Genomic DNA, 25,609 nt, shown 5'->3' on the forward strand with positions numbered 1-25,609 from the left:
ATAAGGGCGTGGAAGCCTCTTCATAGCAGACACAGAAAGTGTAAAGAGGGCGTGGAAGCCTCTTCATAGCAGACACAGAAAGTGTAAAGAGGGCGTGGAAGCCTCTTCATAGCAGACACAGAAAGTGTAAAGAGGGCGTGGAAGCCTCTTCATAGCAGACACAGAAAGTGTAAAGAGGGCGTGGAAGCCTCTTCATAGCAGACACAGAAAGTGTAAAGAGGGCGTGGAAGCCTCTTCATAGCAGACACAGAAAGTGTAAAGAGGGCGTGGAAGCCTCTTCATAGCAGACACAGAAAGTGTAAAGAGGGCGTGGAAACCTCTTCATAGCAGCCAGTNCTGATGCAGTGCGCACGTAGATAAGGAAAGTCAAATCCTAGTGGGGGGCCGGTACCTTTCTTTTACGGCCTAAATTCCTATTTGTCAGTCGTGGGGAACTACTGCTCGGTTAGGAAGAGGCGAAAGGCTTGGGCCTACCTATCCCGATAGGACCTCATAAAGGAACAGGAGTGAGAGGTTCCATATCTGTACGTAATCGTAGTATGTCACCTCGTCTCGTCCCCGCACTGCAACATTGAAGAGTATCTATGCACTATTTCCGGTTTAGTCACAGAAAGTGTAAAGCGTGGAAACCTCTTCATAGTAGGCCAGTGCTGACGCAGTGCGCACGTAGATAAGGAAAGCCAAATCCCAGTGGGAGGGCCGGTACCTTTCTTTTACGGCCTAAATTCCTATTTGTCAGCCGTGGAGAACTACTGCTCGGTCGAGAAGAGGCGAAAGGCTTGGGCCTACCTATCCCGATAGGACCTCATAAAGGAACGGGAGTGAGAGGTTCCATATTGCCGAGCCGAAGGGCAGCACTTTTATACGTGATCGTAGTATGTCACTTTGTCTCGTACCCGCACCGCAGCATTGAAGAGTATCTATGCACTATTTCTAGTTCAGAGAATATTTCTATTATTAGTTACAATATTTGATTCAAACAATATCTGCCAGCCCAATATTTGGAGTGGTTGATTAGATTGCAGGCATACTACTGGGGAATGCCATATTGTGAATTATTGAAGACATGATGTTGATGTGCATTGAAACTGATCAAACTCCTGGTTTTATTTTTGGGATAATTCTCTTATTCATGTTGTGTTATAGTGACTGACAGGAATTCCCCATGGACTATCCCTTGCTGGTGTTGAAAACTCGCCACGTTTTACAAACAAAATAACGTGAATACTAAGGGAAATATCCCGTTGTATTTCTTGCAAAAGATTGAATTGTTTTCATGTGGTTGGAACTTTTGAATCTACATATTAACTAGTTGAACTACGTTCACGTTAACTGATCTCTTTAGATTGATTTAGGTTTTATTAATATCATGGTTTTGCCAAACAACCATACCTTGGATACCATTTCCCTCCCTCTCATGTCTTCGTCACCTCCTCGCTCATCGATTGGTCTAAACTATTTTCAAGTAGTTGGGATTTTGAAGTTGCATGTACCAAAAAAATCCAAATGTATGGTTGGATGTTGTTGTGGGTGAGTTCTACCTTGGTGGAGAGGTTTCTCTCTTTTGACCTACACATGCAGGTGATGATGTAAACCTTTTGATTTTTACATTTGATTTTTCATGGAAGATGGTAAGGATATTTAGTAATAAATTATAGTTTACCATATATATTATATTTGCCTTATGACCATTTATTGTTATTTCCATTTATTACTATTTCCATATCTTTGTAATTTATTCGATTATAAATAAGATAACTTTCACACCATTTACGTGTGGTGGATTAATCAAACATTCACATGATATCAGAGCCTTTTCGGTTTAACAACCGTGATCCTTTCTTTTCAATGGCTTTTGAATCCTCTAATCTTCTTCTCCACCACCCCTGCTGGTTTTGACGCCGCAGGTGTAGATCCTTGTGCTATTCTCCTTGTACGGATGACGACGGTGACACTGCATTGAAGACCATGAAACTTTTGTTAGGATAGTTACATTTTATTTATTTTGTAGCTCTTCGGTTAGATCAAGACATGTCTTAATCTTTTCTTTGATTTATTTATATTTTTGCATTGAATATTTTTCATTATTTTGTTTCAAGGCTTTTAATGCCAACATTTAAGTCCATGATATCATTTTATGAATTTAACTTATAATTTAATCTACAAAATCAAGTAAAGATGGTGTAAATATAGGATTATTTATTTTGAAAATGTTAATGTGATCAACTTAGATTTAAAGAATTCAAAATAACCTAATCTAATTTAAATTATTCGGTAGAAATTTAAAAAAAAAGATTGTTAATAAGAATGACACGAACTAAAATCTGATTGATATAAGATATAAGATATAAGAGAGAATAGAACCGATATATCGAAAATTTTAAAATTTTGCTACAATTAGCTAGGGTTAATCCATACCCTAAATCTAAAACTTTAAAATCTAGTTTTGATTCACAAAAACTTTGGATGTCAAGAAGCCCATGAAAAGAACCTTAGTTTGGATACCCTCTTCCTATATCTTCATGTTCTTCTTGTTCTTCATTCACACAATTATGGGAACTTTATAGGATGTTATTTATGCTACAATGACATTCACAACCAATAACTCAATGGAGCAATCAACAAAGAGGAATCAAGTAAGTAAAATTTATGTCTTCTTGGCTCCAAACATAAATAAATAAATAAAATAATAGTGATTAGGATGTTGATTATTTGTTTTGTGAAATACTTTTTTTTGTTTACCATTTGATGTCTACATGTTGTACTCGATTCGGTTGGTAGTGTATGTATGTATGTGTATATATATATTGTTGATGTATGAATCTGATACGTGTGGATTTACACGAACTAGACTAATGAACAGGTATGAGATGACTTGCATTAAAGATCCACTCGTATCAGATTCGTGTATCAGATGGGTGACAGAGATAAGAACGGAGAAGCCTTCTCCATCCTCACTCTATTATCTTGAAGCTCTCAAACAACACCATCGATTTGCCTAAACTTTCAGAGACTCTTTACAAAGGTGTCGAGAACCTTAACTTCAAAATGCTTCTCGGAGAGAACTTGAGAACATTGTTACTCTTTTTCATTTTGATCTAACTTAAATTTTTATTGATTTGAATTGGAATGGATTCTTATAGAATCCTCTGAATGTATGTTTCTCACCGGGATGGAGAGGGTGAAGTCTTCCCTGTCTATGTCGTCTATGTCATATGTTTCAATTTCCATTCCTACGAATTTTTTTACTTATTTTCGTAGGGAAGAATTCCCGTAGAATTTTTTCAGTTTTTTATAAGTATATTAAAAGTATTCCTTCAAGAAAATTTTGATTCTTATGTATATTAATGTTTATTTTGAAACTATGATTGAACAAGATTACTATGTAAATATTGATTCTTATGTATATTAATGTGGAATGCTTTTCATTAATTGGATTTAGGGCATTTTGTTGCCAATGATGAGCATTTTCTTTATTTACTTTTGTTGGTATGGCTAGATTTCAAGATTTTCATCATTGGGTCTTGTTGTTTCTATGAATTTTGTATGATTGATTGAAGTTTCTAATTTAGTTGTAAAGAGTTATTAGTTGAAATATTGATTCAAATTTATAGAATGTAGCAACTTGACTTTGTAAACATAGACCGACTAAAAGCAATGTAATGTGAGATTCCATCTCGATTGGGAAGGAGAATGAAACACCATTTATTTATAAGGGTGTGAAAAACCTCTCCCTATTGTTTTAAAAACGTTGAGAGAAAGCTCAAAAGGGGAAGCACAAAAAGGACAATATCTGTTAGCGGTGTATTTGAGCTGTTACAAATGGTATTAGAGGTCAGACACTGGACGATGTGCCAACGAGGAGGCTGAGCCCCAAAGGGGGTGGATTTGGTGGGGATCCCACATTGATTGAAGAAGGGAATGAGTGCCAGCAAGGACGCTGGGACTCGAGGGGGGTGGATTGTGAAGTCCCATTGGTTGGGGAAGAGAACGAAACACCGTTTATTAGGGTGTGAAAATCTCTCTCTAGGAGACTTGTTCTAAAAATCTTGAGGTGAAGCCCAAAACAATCAGATTCATAACTCGTTACAAAGACAATTTTTGTTCACAAACATAAGTCCAGAGCTTGTGACCATGGTGGTATAATTAACTTATGACACGACAACAGATCGTCACAACTCTTTTCTTTACCGATCATTTGATTCTATACCTACAAAACATTTCATATATATACAAAACAAACCATGCATACATATCAACTTAGATCAAAGAACCCATCGAATCGAGCTAAACCAAACCGAACATTGATATGTTTTATTTTTATAAATCTAACCTTTTTAATTTTCATTTTTCATATACAATTTTAAATCCAAAATCATTGAATCATTTATTTGGAAAATCTAATTTTGTAGATGCAACAAGATAGTCAAAACCTAAGATTTGAAGGTGGCCCTCCTTCAAATGGTGATGAAGATGCATCGTCTTCTTCATCTTCATCATCTCCATGTTCGAGGTCGAACGAACAAGCTTTTAGCCATAGCGGAAATATTAGAAGAAAAGGGTTTAAGTCTGAAAACTCTCAGACTACCAACAGCAATATAGCATGCTATAGCTCCATTACTAGAAGTTCAGCTGATAGCTTGGAGAAGCCCAAATGTGGACGGTGCGATGAGGTTTTTTCATCCATGAAGGCATTGTATGTGCATATGAGATTTCATTTGGAGGCCCCATGGAAGGCTGGTATCTCCTCTTTGAATGATGCTTGTTGGAGCTGGTCTGTCACTGGTCGGAGAGGGCGAATAAGGACGAGAGTGGAAAAATTCGAGGTTAACCTCATGAGTTTTGCTCAAACGGGAAACTCGACTAGGAGTTCTGTTAACATCGTAAAGAAAAAGGACAATTAATGAGCTTTATGATAATTGCATTTTTTTAACGTTAGATTCTGATATTCAAATCTTAAATTTGAATAACTTTCTAATAAATAAATTTGATAGTTGCCCTTTGTTAATAACATTTCAAAGTTAAAATTTTTTGTTCAGCTCATGAAATTTGGCCTCTAAGATGCTAAATAAAATTACACCTAAATCTGATAGATACTTGATGAACAACCTCAATCTACTCAAACTCATGAGTTCATCATAAAGTATGATTATGCCTACTTATGATGCCAATCTAGATAGAGTGCTCATCCGATGTTGTCAATTTAAACAAATCCCTTATTAGGTATGAGTTGAAAATTTTTAGATGTGATTTCGATCTTATTCTAAACTTTGAGTTTAAACTTTGAGTTTGTTCCTTTAGGCGAGACAACGACTCCTATCCCTATCAATCGAACAACTTAGTTCTTTCACCTTGGTTCATTAGTCAAGTGATGAACAACTTCTCTTTAAATAATAGATTTATTTGTGAACCGATAAAAAAAAAAACTTGACATCTTCATTCTAAATCAAATTCTTCCATGCTATCGCACAAAAGGTCATATTGTATTGGTCTACCACAACTTTATGTCGACGCCTCACTACTACTTAATTAATTAATGACATTTTTTTTCATATGGTTGATAAACCCATTTATATTATATATGTAAGAAGATCCGTTTGAGAAGTAGGTTCTTTCGGCCGAAATTTGAGACCATTCAAAGTGCTATCAACCAAGGATTTCTAGAGTCGCACAACAATTGGAGTGATTAGAGTGATTACTCATTTAGTATTACTTTGTGTTAATGATATTTAATACTAAACTATAGTTTACCATATATTATATTTGATGTTTTATTATAAGGCAAATATCTAGATATTTGACTTCTTACTATATGTGTGTGGATTAAGCAAACATTCTCATGGTATCAGAGCCCTCTCGGTTTAGCAACCTTGATCCCTTATTTTCCATAGCTTCTGCTTCTTCTCCACCACCCCTGCTGGCTTTGACGCCGCAACAACAGGCTCTATGGCTGCCGCAAATGGAGCCAATTGATTACTCTTTGGCTCAACCTTTTGACCACTAAATCACCCTTCGCCATACTTTGTACATACAACCTCACATTCTCCAAACATAATCGTTTCCCCTTGGCCAACATAGCCTCTCTCATTTTCATCCCAATCAACCCTTCATCCTTCACAGAAACCCTAACCTTAGAATCCTCATGAGCGTTCCCATAAAAAATATACAGAATCTCGATAAACCTATCGACCTTCTGCAAAGATTTACCTTTGGAATTTGGGCGCCGCACTAACCTCTTCACCAACCAAGTAGCCATTGCCCTTCTCGCCAAAATTGGCTCCTTCACCTAATGTGGCGACTCTTTCGAGGACCCTTCTCACCAAAATTGGCTCGTTCGCCCAATGTGGTGACTCTTCTAGCTTCAACATTGTCTTTGTCCCTTGCTCTAGGTTTCCCATTCTACTTCTTCGGTTAGACATATTTCTCGCCAGAGCCAAGGCAGCATCGTCGCGACGATGCCTCTTTATGGGTTAGACATATTTTCGCCGAAGCCAAGGCAGCATTGCCGCTGAGTGGCGATCCCTCTGCAGTTTTTGATGGGCAAGAGTGTGTTTCTCTATGCCTCCTCCGAATCAAGTTGACATCTTCACGAAAAGTGTTTCTCGACCTCTCTGAATTTTTCAGATCTAAGATTCACGTTCGTTCAAATTTGAAGGTGTTAACAATATTTAATTCTAAATTATATTTTACCATGTATTTCATATATGATATTTTATTATAGGAAAATATCTAGATATTTACCTCCTTACCATGAGTGGGGTGGATTAAATAAGCATTATGCTTGCTTAGGAATAAGAAATGGAGTACTTGATATGTAACAACCGTATAAAAAGAGAAAAAGGTAACAGATTTCCTACCATCCGTCAACTCTCACCACTCCTGCAAAAACAAACACGAAGGATTTAGTTTCGCTCGAATGTAATTGTGAGAAAAAAAAAAAGGAAACAAATTGGAGTAAAGAAAATATTTGAGAAATGTTAAAGGTAGCATGAAAATAATATTGTAACAAAAACATTTCACGACTTTATTCATGCAAAGAGTCTAAGGTTAACATGAAATTTAACACATGAATCAATGTAAATTAGAGAAATAGTTTTATAGAAGTTTGAACTTGAAACTGATGTCATAAGCTCACATAGGTTGCCGAATTTTCATTAAGGATAAATTCGTGACAACAAGCTTAAGCTAATTAGATAAGTGAGCTTACTATATGATAGACTAGAAATTGTATGAGCTATAATATATGATTACTTGCGATGACATATGATGATGTGTGCAATATTTATGATTTTTGAGTTTATCATATTATGTCGTACTCTAGTGATATGATGATGTATGAGTTATGTATGATGATGCACATAGTTGTTATGATGATGTATGACGTACTTGACATGCTTGATACATGTAATGACACTATATGATGAGTATGATGTTTTTGCATGATATGTACCTTAATATGATGATGTCTTTCCATATTAAGCATGTTCTATGATGATGATTGTCATATTGCATCATGTCGAAAGTTCGACCTAGGAGACTACCCTAAGAGCATGAAAAATGATATTAATATAAATATCTAACAAGCATGTTACTAAGCATAACAAAGAGATGAGACTAGGGTTGTGTTAGAAGAGATGTTAAGATGAGAATTAGAGGGACCTCATGCATATTGTGTGTACATAAGCATCGGGATACTTCCTCTTTATGATGATGAGTGCAGACGCGCACAGTATGATGATGAGGGTGTTCGTGGGGAGCATGACACCAAGGGTCCGCTGACCTCCAGACGTTGCTACAGACAGCTAGCTTGACTAGAGAGGGTCTAGGGGGTGTGTAAGCCGCCTGGGATTCACACTCGCATGTGTGGATCGTGTGTAGGGAAGTACTACACATCCATAGTAGTCCGAATTAGAGGCCAATCCTACTATGAGAAAGAGATAGAGGTAGGTCCCTAGAGCAAGATTGCACGTGTTTGCATTAACATGATCCCTGTAGTGGGGTCACTTACTGAGTATTTTTCGAGTTGTGTGCCACATCATTTTTCAAGTGAAGGGAAGGCGCCTATGAATGAATGACGGTTGTATTGCGAGCAGAGACCATGACACGTGCATGGGGTAGATGCATATTTAAATTCCTAGTCTTAGGTTAGAATATGTTGTTTTGCATTTCATCATTTTAAATTATTTTGTATTTGTTTTATTTTTGAATTATAGTATTTCGTTTGAAACAAGTAGGACCATAGCCGTATTTTCCAGAGATGAAATTGTTTTTAATGCTTTCGATATTTATACTACAAATGATGTTTTATTTAAGAGTTAGATTCCGCATATTAGCTGAGCATGAGACGTTCGTAGCAATTCTGAGTAAGTAGAAATTTAGAGTTACTATACGATAGAAAGTCGAACAATTCCTCCTCCTAATATGAATTGGATTGGTTTGATCTCACGCTTTTTCCTTTTGAAATGTGACAATATTACATTTTTTGGTTTCTAAAAGTTAAATTTGATCACATTTTGGTCTATCCACTCAATTAATTAACGGAGAAATAAAACATAGATTTAAACCTTATAGAGATTCATATAACCTTATCCTCTTAATTTCTTGGTTCAAATCTAATAAGATCCTTTCTTGGATTCTACCTTTTTAGTGCTAAGTTCTTATTAAATAATTTTAATTTCCTAACCATAATTAACCTAATAATTTCCACCATTTTGCCTCTTAATCTTCTCTGTTCTCTTCAAATGGAAGGAAATTTCATTACTTTGTATAATATATTATGAATTAAAAAAATGAAATTAATATTGCCCAAGTTCTTATAGAAAAAAGAAAAAAAAAAAAAAGTTATTTTAAGTTATGAAGCTTATTTCTTATATGTTAACTTTGAAAATAAATAGTATCATTTAAGACTATATATACTATATATATATATATATATATATATATAAGGTTTGAATTTTTTTTTTGAGTTAAGTAAGATGAACAAGATTCGAACCTCGATAATTATACATAGTTTAATAAGTTGAACTATGCTCAAGTTCGATAAATTTAAAATGTATTTTTGCATCATTATTATTATTTATATGAAGTTAAAACTTGAAATAAAAATGAAAAGGTTTAAAATGGAGAGATTCCATTGCATAAAAAGTTGTATCTATTTTGGAAGGTGCCATGAACAAAGTTAAAGAGGATGATCGTGCAATTGGAACAAAATCTCATTTGGTTCTGTCGAATGGCTCAAATATGATATTAAATAATTTTCATTTCCTTATCATAATTATACTCATAATTTCTTCAAACACACCATGAACGTCCATAATTTTTGACTCTTCATCTTCTCCCTTGTCACTTTAAATGGAAGAATCCTTGTCACTTTCTATAAACAAAAATGAAAGTCCAAATACAACACTTATCAACATTATAAATACGGGTAAGGATGAGGAAGGAACCATTATTCAGAAAGAGGAAAAGAAATGGAGGCCTTCAATCTTCCTCCTTTGCTTCTCTCGTTCTTTCTTTTTGCTCTTTTGCAAACATCCACCCTTGCAGCCAAGAAGGTTAATCATCACTTATAAATCCTTTTTGATGTTTATATCGAGTGGGTTTTAGACATTGAAACGTTTTTTTTTTTTAATTTTGTACAGTCTTATATTGTTTATTTGGGATCACATTCGCATGGGTTGAATCCTTCTGCTGTTGATCTCCAACTTGCAACACAAACCCACTACACTCTACTTGAATCCGTGTTAGGAAGGTGAAACTTTTTGTTTCAAATCATGTATGGTAGATTTGTTGAACTCTCACTCTTCATTTACGCTCTTATATTTTTGTTTCTAAGTACAGCTATGAAGCAGCTAAGGAAGCAATCTTTTACTCATACAATAGACATATCAATGCCTTTGCAGCTGTTCTTGATCAAAAGTTGTAGAAGACATAGCAAGTAAAATGATTCATCCGTTTCTATGTCTATAGCTATCATTTGGTTTGATAATGAAACTTCCTAATAAAATCAAAAACAAATGATTCATCGTTTGTTCCTAATTTATTTAGTTTCATAGTTTTATGGAATTTCAAAAACAAAAACAACCCTTTTTAGATTCCATAACTTTGTAATGGGGAAGTATTCACAGACTTAATTTCAAAAGTCAAATAGTTATCAAATAGTTATCAAGCGAGCCTCATTTTTTAATTTAATAATGATGATGTTTTTATCATTTTCTGTGTTAGAACATCCTGATGTGATATCAGTGTATGAAAACAAAGAACTAAAACTGCACACGACACGATCATGGAACTTTCTTGGAGTTGAGAATAATGATATAATTCCTTCAAACTCGCTTTGGAAACTTTCAAGATTTGGTGAATCTACAATCATTGGCAACCTTGACTCGGGTTGGTCTTACTTCCTTTTTTAAGTTCTTTTTTTTTTTTTTAGTTTTTGTAATAATTTTTATATGTAATTGGAATCAATTTAGGTGTTTGGCCAGAATCAAAGAGTTTTAGTGATGAAGGATATGGACCTATCCCAACAAGATGGAAGGGAAGTTGTGAAGGTGGCTCCAACTTTAGTTGCAACAGGTACTTACCATCGAATCTCTTATTATTACTTCACCTCTATTTAATTCTTTTATGCTAACAAATATGCACATTTTCCATATTAGACACTTTTGTTAGCCTAATAGACAAATATTGAACAATAGTCGGTGTATAATTCGCGAATATTAATGTAAAATTTATTAGAGGCATATTGAATCATTGTTAATGATACTAAATAGACATGTACATGCATAAATTTTCATTTTCTTAGTTAAATTACAAGTATAGCTCCTAAACTTTCACGTTTATGTTTAAGATATCTTTGAATTTCAAAAATTATCTAATAAGGATTTAAACTTTTATTTTTTATGTGTCTAAAATATTTTTCAAATGTGTAATAGATTTGAACATTCAAGTATGTGTCTAATATGTGAGACATATTCAGATATTTAAAAACTAATTGGTCAAATTTTCTATCTATTAAAACTCTTAACCTTCCATTTATTAAAATTACAAGATGTAAAGTCTTTTTAAAGTTTTGGAATAAAATATAGATAGACCTATCATACATTTCTTTTAGTTCAAATGTACAAAAAAAAAAAAAAAAAAAAAAAAAAAAAAAAAAAAAAAAAAAAAAAAAAAAAAAAAAACTTGTAGTTTAATTTATGTTTTTAAGCATACAAAGACATAAATTCATCGACTTTTGAATTTTCTTTGTATATAAAAATAAGAGTAGACGTAATGCTTGTATCAGTACGTGTGACAATTTTAAATGCAGGAAGCTGATTGGAGCACGGTATTTCAACAAAGGTTATGCATCCAACGTGGGACCTCTCAACTCGAGCTATGAAACGGCAAGGGACGATGATGGGCATGGAACACACACCTTATCCACAGCTGGAGGCAATTTCGTTCAAAGAGTAAGCATTTTTGGGAATGGTTATGGCACGGCAAAAGGAGGTTCCCCTAAAGCTCGTGTTGCTGCCTATAGAGTATGTTGGCCTGAGGTGGCGAATGGTGGGTGTTTTATGGCCGATATTCTAGCTGGCTTTGAAGCTGCCATTAGCGATGGAGTTGACGTTCTATCGATTTCACTCGGTGGAGGTGCTATAGAATTTTCTGAAGATCTACTAGCTATAATGTCCTACCATACAGTGAAGAACGACATCACTGTTGTTTGTTCGGCTGGAAATTCAGGACCATTTGCAGGTACTGTCTCAAATGTCGCACCATGGATGATAACGGTGGGAGCTAGCACAGTTGACAGGCTTTTTACAAGTTATGTGGCGTTGGGAGACAAGAGGCACTTCAAGGTACTCTACTCAACACTTGTTAGTGCTATATGGTTGTGTTCTTGACAATATTTATATAAATATTTAGGTTAGTATCGAACAATTTTTAAACATAGTAAATTGTATTGGGCATATGAAGTTTTATCATATACATGTCTCTATATTTGTATCGATTGAGTTTATGGCTCCGTACTACGTTTATATTCTCACCAATGATTTTTCATTGTCAATATCAGGGTAAAAGTCTTTCTAGTAAATTATTGCCAACTAAGAAACTCTATCCGTTGATCCGTGCTTTAGATGCAAAATCCAACAATGTCTCTGATAACTACGCGTGAGTATATTTTTATTTAAATTATACAAAATATCTCTAAATTTTAGAAACATTTCAATCCTGCCCTCACCATTAACACTTCAATTTTTGAAACAGATCCAAAAAGAATTTTCTATTGAAACAATGTAAATCATTAAATGATGTTACCTATATCTTTTGAGTTGAACTAAGCAGTAAACGTTAATCATATTTTTTTTATATAGTTATAAGTTGTGTTATTATTATAATTTTTTCTAATTTTTAAGAATGTTGAACTTAATTTGATGGGTATTTTTCAAAATTTTTGCGAGAGTTAAATTTTAAAACATATTTTACATTTTAAAAGAGTATTTTATATAATTTAATCGGTAGGTTTTCACCTAATAATAAGAAGAAATTGCCAATAGCACATGATATTAAGCAAAATTTATTGTAATCTTGTAGCATACTATGTCGCAAAGGGTCTCTTGATCCTAAAAAGGTAAAAGGAAAAATTGTAGTTTGCCTTAGAGGGGACAATGCAAGAATCGAGAAAGGTTATGTGGTTGCTCAAGCAGGTGCTGTTGGGATGATTCTTGCTAATGACAAGGAGAATGGAGATGCATTCGAGGCTGATGCGCATTTACTTCCTGCTTCACATATAAGCTATACCGACGGTGAATCAGTCTACCAATACATCCAGTCTACTAAGTAATTTCTCCACCTTATTCCACAACTTCCATGTTTATTCAAAAAGTATTTTAAACTTTATGATCTAACCAACATAAATTTAGAAGTTTATTAATCTATTAAATGTACTTTTTAAGTTAAAAAATTATTAAACTCAAAATTTGTAACTTATATGTCATGTTTTGTTGTTGAAACAGAACTCCAATGGCTTACATGACTCACATGACTGAGTTGGGAATCAAACCCGCACCAATTATGGCTTCATTCTCATCAAGAGGTCCCAACACAATTGAGCCCTCAATACTCAAGGTTGGTTAAGAACGATGTGTTGAGTACTTGTACCGTATAAAGTTCAATGTGTCATCCCCTAACAATCTCAAAATTTTAAGTACTGCATTTTTTTTTTTAATTTCAGCCTGACATAATAGCACCAGGTGTAAATATAATAGCGGCTTTCTCTGAAGCAACATCCATAACTGGTTTACCTTATGATAAGCGTATGGTTCAATTCACTGAATTATCTGGCACTTCTATGTCATGCCCCCATATTTCTGGCATTGTTGGTCTTCTCAAAACTCTTTATCCAAAATGGAGTCCAGCGGCTATCAGGTCTGCAATCATGACCACAGGTTAGTTATTCAAAATTCTTCAACCATTTTAAAAGTTAACTGAGTAAATAAATTAGTAATTTATGAATAGTAAGAGATGTTATTATGGTATTTGCATTATTTTGTATTAAGAAACATTTTGACTTAAATCTGGCTAACTAATGATTTTGTTTGGTAGCTGGAACGGAAGCCAATGACTTAAATCCAATACTAAGCTCAGAAAAGGAGAAAGCAAACCCATTGGCATATGGTGCAGGCCATGTCCAACCAAATAAAGCAGCAAATCCTGGCCTTGTTTACGATCTCTCCATCCAAGACTACTTGAACTTCTTATGTGCTCGTGGCTACAATAAAGCACAAATGAAACTATTCACTAATGATACTTCATTTGTTTGTTCAAAGTCATTCAAAGTAATAGACTTGAATTATCCATCAATCTCGATATATAATCTAAAATCAGAGGTAGTGAATATCAAAAGAAGAGTGAAGAATGTAGGAAGTCCAGGCACCTATGTTGCTAAAGTCGAGTCACCGCCGGGAGTTTCAGTTTTGGTAGCACCAAGTACTTTGAAGTTCACTAAAACGGGTGAAGAGAAGAATTTCAAAGTTGTGTTGAGGAGGGTGCAAAGTAATCAAACTGAAGAGCATGTGTTCGGAAAACTTGTGTGGTCTGATGGGAAACATCGTGTTAGTAGTCCAATTTTTGTGACATTAGAGATTTAGTAAAACAAACACATGAGTTTGGGTTGAGTTTGGGTTTGTTTTAACTCAATCATTTGAAAATTTCTTTTTTATTCACAGCTATGATTAATAATATAATAATAAATAATGAATAGAATTATTGGATGCTTTTTTTATTTAATTAATTTAATTAACTCTCTACTCAAGTTAAAAAACAGCTCAAAGTTCTCCTAAATAAATTACTAACTAGTTTCCAAAACTTATTTCACCATTTGTAACTACTACAATTATTCAACTTCTCTTTGCAATAGGAATTTCATCATATTTTAGGGTACTCCTCTATCTTTCAACCCTATTATTATTGAATTCATAATTCTTTTTAGGTTTGCCTCTAGGTCTCTTTGGTTGAGATGGTAAGTCTGAAGCACCCTGACTTGTAGGTTGTTCTTTCTGATGGAAGTGACCTCCAACTTCTTCTTAGCTCGGTTCTTTGGTTCCTTTTCCATGAGTCCCTGATTTCTTCTCCTCTTTTTTGCTTGTCAATGCTAATAGAGGCTTCTGGAAAATATTGATGGTTTTTTATTAGTATTTATTTGGTCAATTTTGCGACCGTTATATCTTCATCAATAGAGCTCCGTTTTTGTTGAATATCTCGATAAACGAGCCAGCTAATCGATTCTGTTGTCTTCTTCTGTTTTTTGACCAAGACTAATAATATTGCTCTTCAAACTCGGAATATAATATTCCTTGGTCAATAGACGTTGATTGCAGTTCTTACACTGAAATAAGATGGATCCTTTTCCTTGGTACAATTATTGGTTTTGACCTACGATCAAAATATACCAAAACAAATAAATGAAGAGAAAAAACAACTTGAGGGGAGAATTTATTAGACTAAGAACCTTAAGCACTACGTCTTTTAGTTCTTTTCTATTAATGTGAATAAAACATACACTTAATAATTATTTGTACGGGAGAAGACACTAATTTTTTTTTTTAAAACTTATTGAATCACAAAGGGATCTTTTGGACTAACGGTTCTTTTACTACTAACCGTTCTTTTACTAAGTCAAGCTTGAATCACAAAGGGATCTAAGATAAGTGATGGTTATACAAGGACATGTCCTATACAAAATTAAATAATAAATTATGAAGTTTTATGATACAAATCACAACAATCTTCTAGCACTATAGCTAGTGAGACATGCACGAGTCCTAGAAGCGACTTTGCTCCCAACATATTTGTCTTAGAGAATGATGAGATATGTTTGTAGTACTAGATATTTTAGGCAACTCTCGAACATTTTAGCCTAAAGAATTTTTTTTTTTTTTTTAATCAAAACGACTGTCATTAAAGAGTCCTTTGGTCATTAACATGATACTTTCTCTCTCAAAATCATTCCTTATACATTGATCTTTCATTGTTTCCTTGATATCAATTTGTATATTAATATTATCCTAACAAATAGTGGCAAAGAGTGACAAATTAAATTGCATTTACTATAAAGACAAGATTCAAATTTGGGCTCGGTCAAGAAGCAATAAAAACATGTAGGGAAGATAATATTAAAAATTACAATAAAATTTTATGTGACTTAAAAGAAATAAATGAACTCTCATTAACATCGAAGTAAGAACGTTTATAAGTACGAAGGTATGAGATTTTTTACAAAGTAGAGAACGAGATTAGGATAGTAGAGTTCTAAAATATGACATTCTATAACATGCAGACACACTAGATGCCCTGGGTTGACACCCTCTATGGCTTCAAAGCTCCCGAGCACCTCTCGCCTCAACCAATGACATCGGTCATTTGAGAAAAACATAAAGGCAAGAAATGGTGAGTATAAAATTATACTCAGCAAACTACCTACTTGTAGGCTCTCATCACATTCATGATCTAGTTGGTGTCTACAAACTTTTCTCTAGGCTCAAGGCATGCAACCTTTGCTTCTCTCGGACTTAGGTAACTATCTTAGCCTAAGTAGCGGTTACTCCCAAGTTGAGACATTACCTCATAAAACTCTTTCACTAATGGGGACATCATTGTATGTGCTAGCCTGCTTTAATCATCCCTCGGAAGTTAGCTGGCAAACCCTACCTACAGTACCATCATGTTACCCAAGGTTGGTGAAGTGACCCTTCTACGCTTGCTAGCAACTAAGACTACCTACATAATCCTACATCCTCTCTCGAGATGGATCTATTGTGCAGAGTAGTCCAACTAACTTGTCAGTCACACAAACCTAACAAATCTAGGCCTGACTTAACGGTATTGGTATTGGTATGGAGGGAAGTGGAAGTCTATTTGATACCATACCTACTGCTATAAGCTTGGACACTACCTTAATCTTTCTAGTTTGTTGTGGCGTACTCTAGGTTACTAGGGTGGGTTGGTGGCTTTGACATGGACTTTGACATGGACTCTTCATAATTCTCTGTTCGTGCTCCTTGACACTTATATAGTTTGAGAGTACTAGAGTCTAGACCCATTCATCATCACTCATGATCCTAAGGTGCTCAATCTGTTGGAGTCATCCAGTCTCTATGAATCGTCTAGCAAATCTATCTCTAACGCCCTAAGCTTATTTCTTAATAACTAAATTATTTCTATAAGTGATAACACACCTTCATGCTCCTGAAGCTAATGTACTAATTCTCAACAGGGTTATAACATCTATCAAATAACCAGAGCGCATATCACAAGTTTTCATCATCCTTTCACTATATTTATGAACATATTAGTAGTAAACCATCCATAACAACCGTTCTTAAATTTCTATCATATGTTTTACAAATATCTTGCTTAATTGATCTCTCTAGGCTCTAATCATACTGAATCTATCCACCAAAGACCGGATTTACTAGCATGAAAATATTTTCAAGAAACCCCTACAAGAATTACTTGCTTAAAATCTGAGTGATTACTTGGTTGATGCATACCTTCCCGAATACGATTTCTCCCAAATGAGGTGTCCAAAATTTTTGAATTTCTAATGATGGAACCTAATTCACATTAAGATATGATTAGTATCGAAGTTGGGATAAAAGAGTGACATACGGAGGCTGAATAGATAAAAAAAAAAAAAAAAAAAAAAAAAAAGAACACAAACGTGTCAAAGAGGGGTCTTGCGTGCGTTTACCACACAAATGTATGGTCACAATTGCACTCTTACGGTAACAGGATAACGATTGTGCAACATTTGTTCTAGCTCGATGAACAAATTAATTGTGTGAAAATCAAACTTTGAGGATATCTTGACATCGAGCTTCAAGTTACATTTAGAAGAAAATTTTTATGAAACGTGAGCGAGGAAATGTGTTGAAAACAATTTGAAAGAAAACAATGTTATAGGGTAAAAGCGAACAAGCAATAACCATAAGATTGATAACATATAACCATTAAAATGAAGTATTTTCGAATTAAATATTCATGATAGGTATATAATTGCGACTTTAGTTTAAGTAAAAAATCTAGAGTTATTACAAATTGTATGAGGTATGTTATCTTGCATGATCCTTTGACATGATGCTTACCAAGAATATTATGCTATGATGTCAATTATGCCTATCTAGGTATGATTTTTTAATGTCATGTTATGCTAGAACGTATCACCCTAGATTTCTACTTACTTAGATTCGTCACCGTCATCATAGCATATTTATTTATGTACGGAAATGAGCGTTTAAACTTCTTCATAAAACATAAATTTCATCTTACGTGTTCGAAAATATCTTTAAAATTACATAATAATAAACTAAATGAAACAAATAAACATCTAAATTAAAAACATCCTATTCTAGCACGAGTCTAAGAAAAATAAATGCGACTATCCTATATATGTGACATGGTCTCAAGTTGCGATGTCGTCATCAACCATACATGAATGTCTTGCCTTTACTTGAAATGGGGTAACATATGACTCAGTATTTTAAGAAATATTTAGTAACTGACCCACTATTGAGTTTAAATACAAACACATACAATTTCATGAATGAGACCTATTATAATAGAATATTTTCTTACGAAGGCTATCCTACTAAGAAATTGAGATGTGTACTTAATTTTCCTACACGGTCTATATGTACAAGCATGAACATAACAGTCGGTTTGCACACCTTCTAGGCCCCTTTTCTTGTCAGGCGAGCATTCTCCTGGAGCTATTGATGCCAAACACCCGTTAAGAATAGCGACCATCACTGCATCATTATGATAAACATAATGAACGTTCCCGGCCTAGTAGTGTATGCATCTCTACTATGAATAGACATATCCCCCCAATGCATGAATACACAATAATGCATGAGGTCCCGACATTTTTCCATTTTAATTATCATTCATACAACCCTGCTAGCATCCGGTACTTATCATATCGTTTCTCATAGCATTTCTCATATCATTTATCACAATTTTCATGTGTATGTCGGAGTTGTATTTCATACTAGTTCATCGTTTTGCATGTCAAGCATAGCATATCATTCATGTCACATATCAATCATATCATAACGTTTTCATGCTTTCAAACATAGCAATCCATTTCGTGCACATATTATATCATACTGTGTATCATAGCAATCACATAACATATCTCTTGACATATTGATTCACATTATATCATATCATAAACATGTCAATAATCACATATATCGTACCATAACCTAAATCATATCAATCACATACCTCTTTGATAAAATTAAAAGATATTTTTGCATTGTTATTATTTATTCCAAGTTAAAACTTCTAATAAAAATAAAAGGGTTTAAAATGGAGAGATTACATTGCTTAAAAAGCTCTATCTATTTTGGAAGATGCCATGAACAAAATTTAAGAGGATGATTCTGTCAAATGGGACAACAATTTAACCACACCATATTCATTTTGATAATATCCCTTATTGATTGAATGTTTTTGGAGCAGTATGAGTTGTTAAATAATTTACATTCCTGCGATAATTATCTTAATAATTTCTTCAACAAACCATGAATTTCCACTATTCCCAACTCTATAAAGAGAAATGAAAGATGAAGCCCAAATGAAATATTGATCAACACTGATCACCAAGGAATCATTATTCTGAAAGAGGAAAAGAAATGGAGGCATTCGATCTTCCTTCTTTACTTCTGTCGTTCTTTCTTTTTGTTCTTTTGCAAACATCCACCATTGCAGCCAAGAAGGTTAGTCATTCTTTTTGTTCTTAATTTTGTGAGTCTTATATTGTTTACTTAGGATCACATTTACACGAGTTGAATCCTTTTACAGTTGATCTCTAACGTGCCACACAAACTCACTACAATTTACTTGAATCCGTGTTAGGAAGGTGAATCTTTTAATTTCAAATCATGTAGTGTAAATTTATTGAACTCTCACTCTTCATTTACGCTCTTATGTTTTTGTTTCCAAGTACAGCAATAACGCAGCTAAGGAAGCAATTTTCTACTCTTACAATAGACATATCAATGGGTTTGCAGCGGTTCTTAATCAGAAAGCTACAAAAGATATAGTGAGTAAAATGATTCATCAATTTCTATGCCTATGCCTATCCTTTTGTTAGATAATGATTTTCTTTCTAGTAAAATCGTCCTTGTTTGTTTCTAATTTATTGGTTTTATACTTTTATGCAGTAGGTTGGAAGTATTCATAAACTTAATTTCGAAGTCAAATAGTTATCAAGCCAGACTAGTTTCTAAATGACTACAAAGGACTAAAACTGCACACGACCAGATCATTGGAACTTTCTTGGAGTGAGAATGAGGGTGGAATTCCTTCAAACTTGCTTTGGAACCTTTCAAGATTGGGTGAATCTACCATCATTGGCAACCTTGATTCTGGTTGGTCCACTTCCCTTCTTTAATTAATATATATATATATATATATATATATATATATATATATATATATATATATATATATATATATATATATATTTTTTTTTTTTTTTTTTTTTTTTTTTTTTTTTTTTTTTTTTTTTTTTTTTTTTTTTTTTTTTTTTTTTTTTTTTTTTTTTTTTTTTTTTTTTTTTTTCTTTTTCTTTTGAGTTTTTGTAATATTTTTTTATATGTAATTGGGATCCATATAGGTGTTTGGCTAGAATGGAAGAGTTTTAGTGAGGAAGGATATGGACCTATCCCAACAAGATGGAAGGGAAGCTGTGAAGGTGGCTCTAACTTTAGTTACAACACGTCCCTAACATCAAATCTCTTACAAACATCAAATCTCTTATTAATTTAAAATTTGTTAGATGCATATCTAATTACTAAATAGAAAATATAGTTCCTAAACTTTCACGTTTATATTTAAGATATCTTTGAGCTTGAAAAAGTATCTAATAAAGATTTGAAATTTAATTTTTCAATTGTTAATAGATTTGGAACATTCAATTATGTATCTAACCAGTTTGAGACATTCAAATATTTAAAAATTAATTGATCAAATTTTATATCTGATAGACTGGAAACATATGTACTCCAATCAACTTCCTGCATCTAAAATTGTCACACGTACTGATATAATGATTAGCTAGAATATAAACACGACAAGGAAAAATCTATTATCATTTTTATATAAGAAGAAAATTGAAAAGTTGATGAGTTTATGCATTTGTATGCTTAAAAACATATATTAAATTACCAATTTAGTTACTAATTTTTTTTTGTTTGTATTTTTTAATATATATTTGACTAAAAGAAATCTTTGATAAGACTCTTATCTATTTTATTCTTAAACCTTAAAAAGTATCTTTAAGTTTCTTTAAACTTTATATTTTGTTTGTAATATCCCATCATTGACTCGTTTGACATGTTTCAAGTTATGAAACGGCAAGGAACGATGATGCGCATAGAACACACACCTTATCCACAGCTCGAGGCAATTCGTTCAAAGAGTAAGCATGTTCGGGAATGGTTATGGCACTGCAAAAGGGGGTTCCCCTAAAGCTCTTGTTGCTGCCTATAAAGTATGTTGGCTTGCGGTGGCGAGTGGTGGATGTTTTATGGCCGATATTCTAGCTGGCTTTGAAGTTGCCATTAGTGATGGAGTTAACGTTCTATCGATTTCACTCGGTGGAGGTGCTATAGAATTTTCTGAAGATCTACTAGCTATAATGTCCTTCCATGCCGTGAAGAATGGCATCACTATTGTTTGTTCTGCTGGAAATTTTGGACCACTTGAAGGCACTCCCTCAAATGTCGCACCATGGATGATAACTATGGGACTAGCACAGTTGACAAAAGGCACTTCAAGGTACTCTACCCAACACTTGTTGGTACTACATAGTTATGTTCTTAACAATATTTCTACGAATATTTAGATTAGTATCGAACAATTTTTAAACTAATAAATTATATTGGGCATATGAAATTGTATCGTATACATGTCTCTATATTTGTATTGATTGAGTTTATGGTTCTATACTATGTTTATGTTCCCTTCAATGATTTTTTATTATCAATACCAGGGTGAAAGTCTTTCTAGTAAATTATTGCCAGTTAAGAAGTTCTATCCATTGATTCGTGCTTTAGATGCAAAATCTAACCATGTCTCTGAAAACGACGCGTGAGTATATTTTTATTTAATTATACAAAATATATCTAAATTTTGGATACATTTCAATCCTGCCTTAGTCCTTACCATTAACACTTCAATTGTTGAAACAGATCCAAAAAGAATTTTCAATTGAAACAATATAATGTAAATTATTAAAGGATATTACCTATATCTTTTGAGTTGAAATAAACAATAAACATTAATCATATTTTTTCTATATTTTTTCTATTTAGTTATAACCATAATTATCAACTTAATTTGATTGGTATCTTTTCATCAATTTTGCTAGAGTTAAAATAAAACTATTCAAAATATAATATATGTTTTCAAATTTAAGAGTGTTATATAATTTAATCCGCATGTTTTCACCTTAATAATAAGAATAAATCGACAATAATACATGATATTAAGCAAAATATTGTGATTTTGTAGCATATTATGTCGCCAAGGGTCTCTTAATCCTAAAAAGGCTAAAGGAAAAATTATAGTTTGTCTTAGAGGAGACAATCCAAAAATGAAGAAAAGTTATGTGGTGGCTCAAACAGGTGGTGTTAAGATGATTTTCGCTAATGACAAGGAAAGTGGGGATGCACTTTCGCTTGATGCACACTTACTTCCTGCTGCTAACATAAGTTATACCGACGGTGAATCTGTCCACCAATACATCTAATCTACTAAGTAATTACTCTATCTTATTCCATGAAATTCCACGTTTATTCACGAAGTATTTTAAACTTTATGATCTAATAAACATAAACTTAGAAGCTTAGGAATCTATTAAACGTATTAAGTTAAAAAGTTTATTAAACTCAAAATTTCTAACTTATATGTCATGTTTTGTGGTTGAACCAGAACTCCAATGGCTTACATGACTCACATGACTGAGTTGGGAATCAAACCGACACCAATTATAGCTCCATTCTCGTCGAGAGGTCCCAACACAGTTGAGCCCTTAATACTCAAGGCTGGTTAAGAACGATGTGTTGAGTAATTTTATAGTATAAAGCTCAATGTGTCAATTGCTAACAATCACAAAATTTTAACTACTGCCTCTTTTTTTTCAAATTTCCAACCTGATATAACAGCACCAGGTGTGAATATAATAGCTGCTTTCTCTGAAGCAACATCCATAACTGGTTTACCTTGTGATAAGCGTCGGGTTCAATTCATTGAATTATCTGGTACTTCTATGTCATGCCCCCATATTTCTGGCATAGTTGGTCTTCTCAAAACCCTTTATCCAAAATGGAGTCCAACAGCTATCAAATCTACAATCATGACTACAGGTTCATTCTTCAAAATTCTTCAATCATTTTAAAATTTAATAGACTAATTAAACTAGTAATTTATGAATAGTAAGAAATGTTATTTGTGGTATTTACATTAAGAAAGATTTTGACTTAATTCTTGCCCACTAATGGTTTTGTTTTGTAGCTGTTGCGGAAGCCAATGACTTAAATCCAATAATAAGCTCAGAAAAGGAGAAAGCAAACCCATTAGCATATGGTGCAGGTCACGTCCAACCAAACAAAGCAGCAAATCCAGGCCTTGTTTATGACCTCTCCACCCAAAACTACTTGAACTTTTTATGTGCTCGTGGCTACAATAACAAAACAAATGAAACTATTCTCCAATGATATTTCATTTGTTTGTTCAAAGTCATTCAAATTAATAGACTTGAACTACCCATCAATCTCGATGTATAATCTAAAATCAGAGGTAGTGAAGATTAAAAGAAGAGTGAAGAATGTAGGAAGTCCAGGCACCTATGTTGCTAAAGTCGAGGCACCACCAGGAGTTTTGGTTTCGGTAGACCCAAGTACTTTGAAGTTCACTAAAACGGGTGAAGAGAAGGATTTTCAAGTTGTGTTGAGGAGGGTTCAAAGTAATCAAACTGAAGAAAAGCATGTGTTCGAAAAACTTGTGTGGCCTGATGGAAAACATCGTGTTAGTAGTCCAATTTTTGTGACATTAGAGATTTAGTAAAAGGTTGAGTTTAGCTTGTTTTAGCTTGAAAAAACAACTTGAAGGGAGAATTTTTTGGACTAAGAACCTTAACACTATGCTCTTTGATTCTCTTATGTTGTTGTAAATAGAACATACACATTAATATTTATTGATAAAACATTAACAAATTTCCTAAACTTTATCCTCAGTTAAAACAGCTAACCATTTTCCTAAATAAATCACTAGCCAGTTTCAAAAACTTGCTTAGGAACTTCATCATGTTTTAAGGTTCTTCCACCTCTTTTGCTAGGAACTAAGGTACTCCTCTGTTTTTGAACCCTATTATTATTGAATTTTTGTTTCTTTTTAGGTTTTTTTCGTTTCTTTTTACGTTTTCTTCTAGGTCTCTTTGGTTGAGACGGTTTGAAGCACTCTAAGTACTGAAGTTTTCTCTAATTTCTTCTTAGCTCTTTTCTTTGGTTCCTTCTTCTCATGACTCCGAGATTTCTTCTTCTCTTTCTTGCTATCAATGCTAATAGAAGCCTTTGAAAGATGTTGATAGTTTTTTATTAGTATCTTATACTAGCGATTGTACGACCGTTTCATTTTCATCAACAGAGCTTCGTTTTTGTCGAATATGTCAAGGAACAAGCCAATAAACTCTATTCTGTAGACTTCTTCTATTATTTTGACCCACGCTAATAATATATCTTTTTAAACTCGGGATGTAGTATTCATTGGTCAATAAACGTTGATCGTCATTCTTACATTGAAATAAGATAGATCCTTTTCATTGAATCGATACAATTATTGGTTTTAACTTTGATCAAAATATACCAAAACAAATAAATGGAAGAGAAAGAACAACTTGAGGGAAGAATTTCTTGGACTAAGAACCTTAAGCATTAAGCCTTTTAGTTCTTTTATGTCGGTTGTGAATAAAACATTTGAGTATTTATACGGGGGACAAGGCACTAACAAATTTTCTAAACTTTATCCTCAAGTTAAAACATGCTAATAATTCTCTTAAATAAATCACCAACTATTTTCCAAAACTTAGCTCTAGAATTTGGCAACTATTAACGGTTAGTTTACTACTAACAATTCTTTTACTAAGTCAAGATTATTGAATCACAAATGGATCTAAAATAAGTGATAGTTATACATAGTGTCCTATACAAAAATTAAATAATAAATTATGAGGTTTTACTATATAAATCACAACTTCTACTTCCATTATAGTTAGTGAGACATGAGTTCTAGAGCAGACTCTACATCCAACCTTTGTCTTAGAGAAGATCGAGATATGTCTTGTAATATGACATTTTATGTAACTCTTTAAACACTTTAACTCAAAGAGTTTAAATAGTCATTTTGGTCTCTAGCACTATACTTTTTCTCTGGAAATCATTCCTTATACATTGAACTTTCAAATTTCCTTATCAATTTGTATATTAATATTATCATAACAAAGAGTGGCAACCAGTGACAAACTGACAAATTAAATTGCGTTTACAATAGCAGATTATGCAATAAAAACATGTATGAAAGATAACATTAGAAATTACAATAAAATTTTATGTGATTTAAAAGAAATAAATGAACTCAGTAAGAACGTTTACAAGCACAGGTATGAGATTGTTTACAAGGTAGGAAACAAGATTGGGATACAAGAGTTATAAAATATGACATTCTATAACATGCAAACATACTAGATGGACACCCTCTATGGCTTCAAAGTTCCCGAGTACCTCTTGTCTCAACCTGTGACATGAGTCACTTGAGAAAAAATAAAGGAACGAAGGGGTGAGTATAAAATTATACTTAGCAAGCAACTTACTTGTGGGCTCTCATCACATCCATTGCCTAGTTGGTGTCTACAAACTTTTCTCTAGGCTCAAGGTATGCAACCTTTACTTCTCTCGGACTTAAGTAACTATCTTAGCCTAAGTAGTGGTTACTCTCGGGTTGAGACATTACCTCATAAAACTCTTTCACTAATGGAGACATTGTGGTATGTGTT

The 25,609-nt window shown here is 33.5% G+C and overlaps 2 pseudogenes; both read left to right on the forward strand.

Annotated features, from left to right (window-relative positions):
* The first annotated feature begins 9,400 nt into the window (after window positions 1-9,400).
* On the forward strand, window positions 9,401-14,165 carry LOC111500240 (annotated as a pseudogene).
* Window positions 14,166-19,161: 4,996 nt separating this feature from the next.
* On the forward strand, window positions 19,162-23,622 carry LOC111500177 (annotated as a pseudogene).
* Window positions 23,623-25,609: the final 1,987 nt, after the last annotated feature.

The sequence above is a fragment of the Cucurbita maxima genome, unplaced genomic scaffold (assembly GCF_002738345.1).
Source record: "Cucurbita maxima cultivar Rimu unplaced genomic scaffold, Cmax_1.0 Cma_Scf00028, whole genome shotgun sequence".
Taxonomy (NCBI): Eukaryota; Viridiplantae; Streptophyta; class Magnoliopsida; order Cucurbitales; family Cucurbitaceae; genus Cucurbita; species Cucurbita maxima.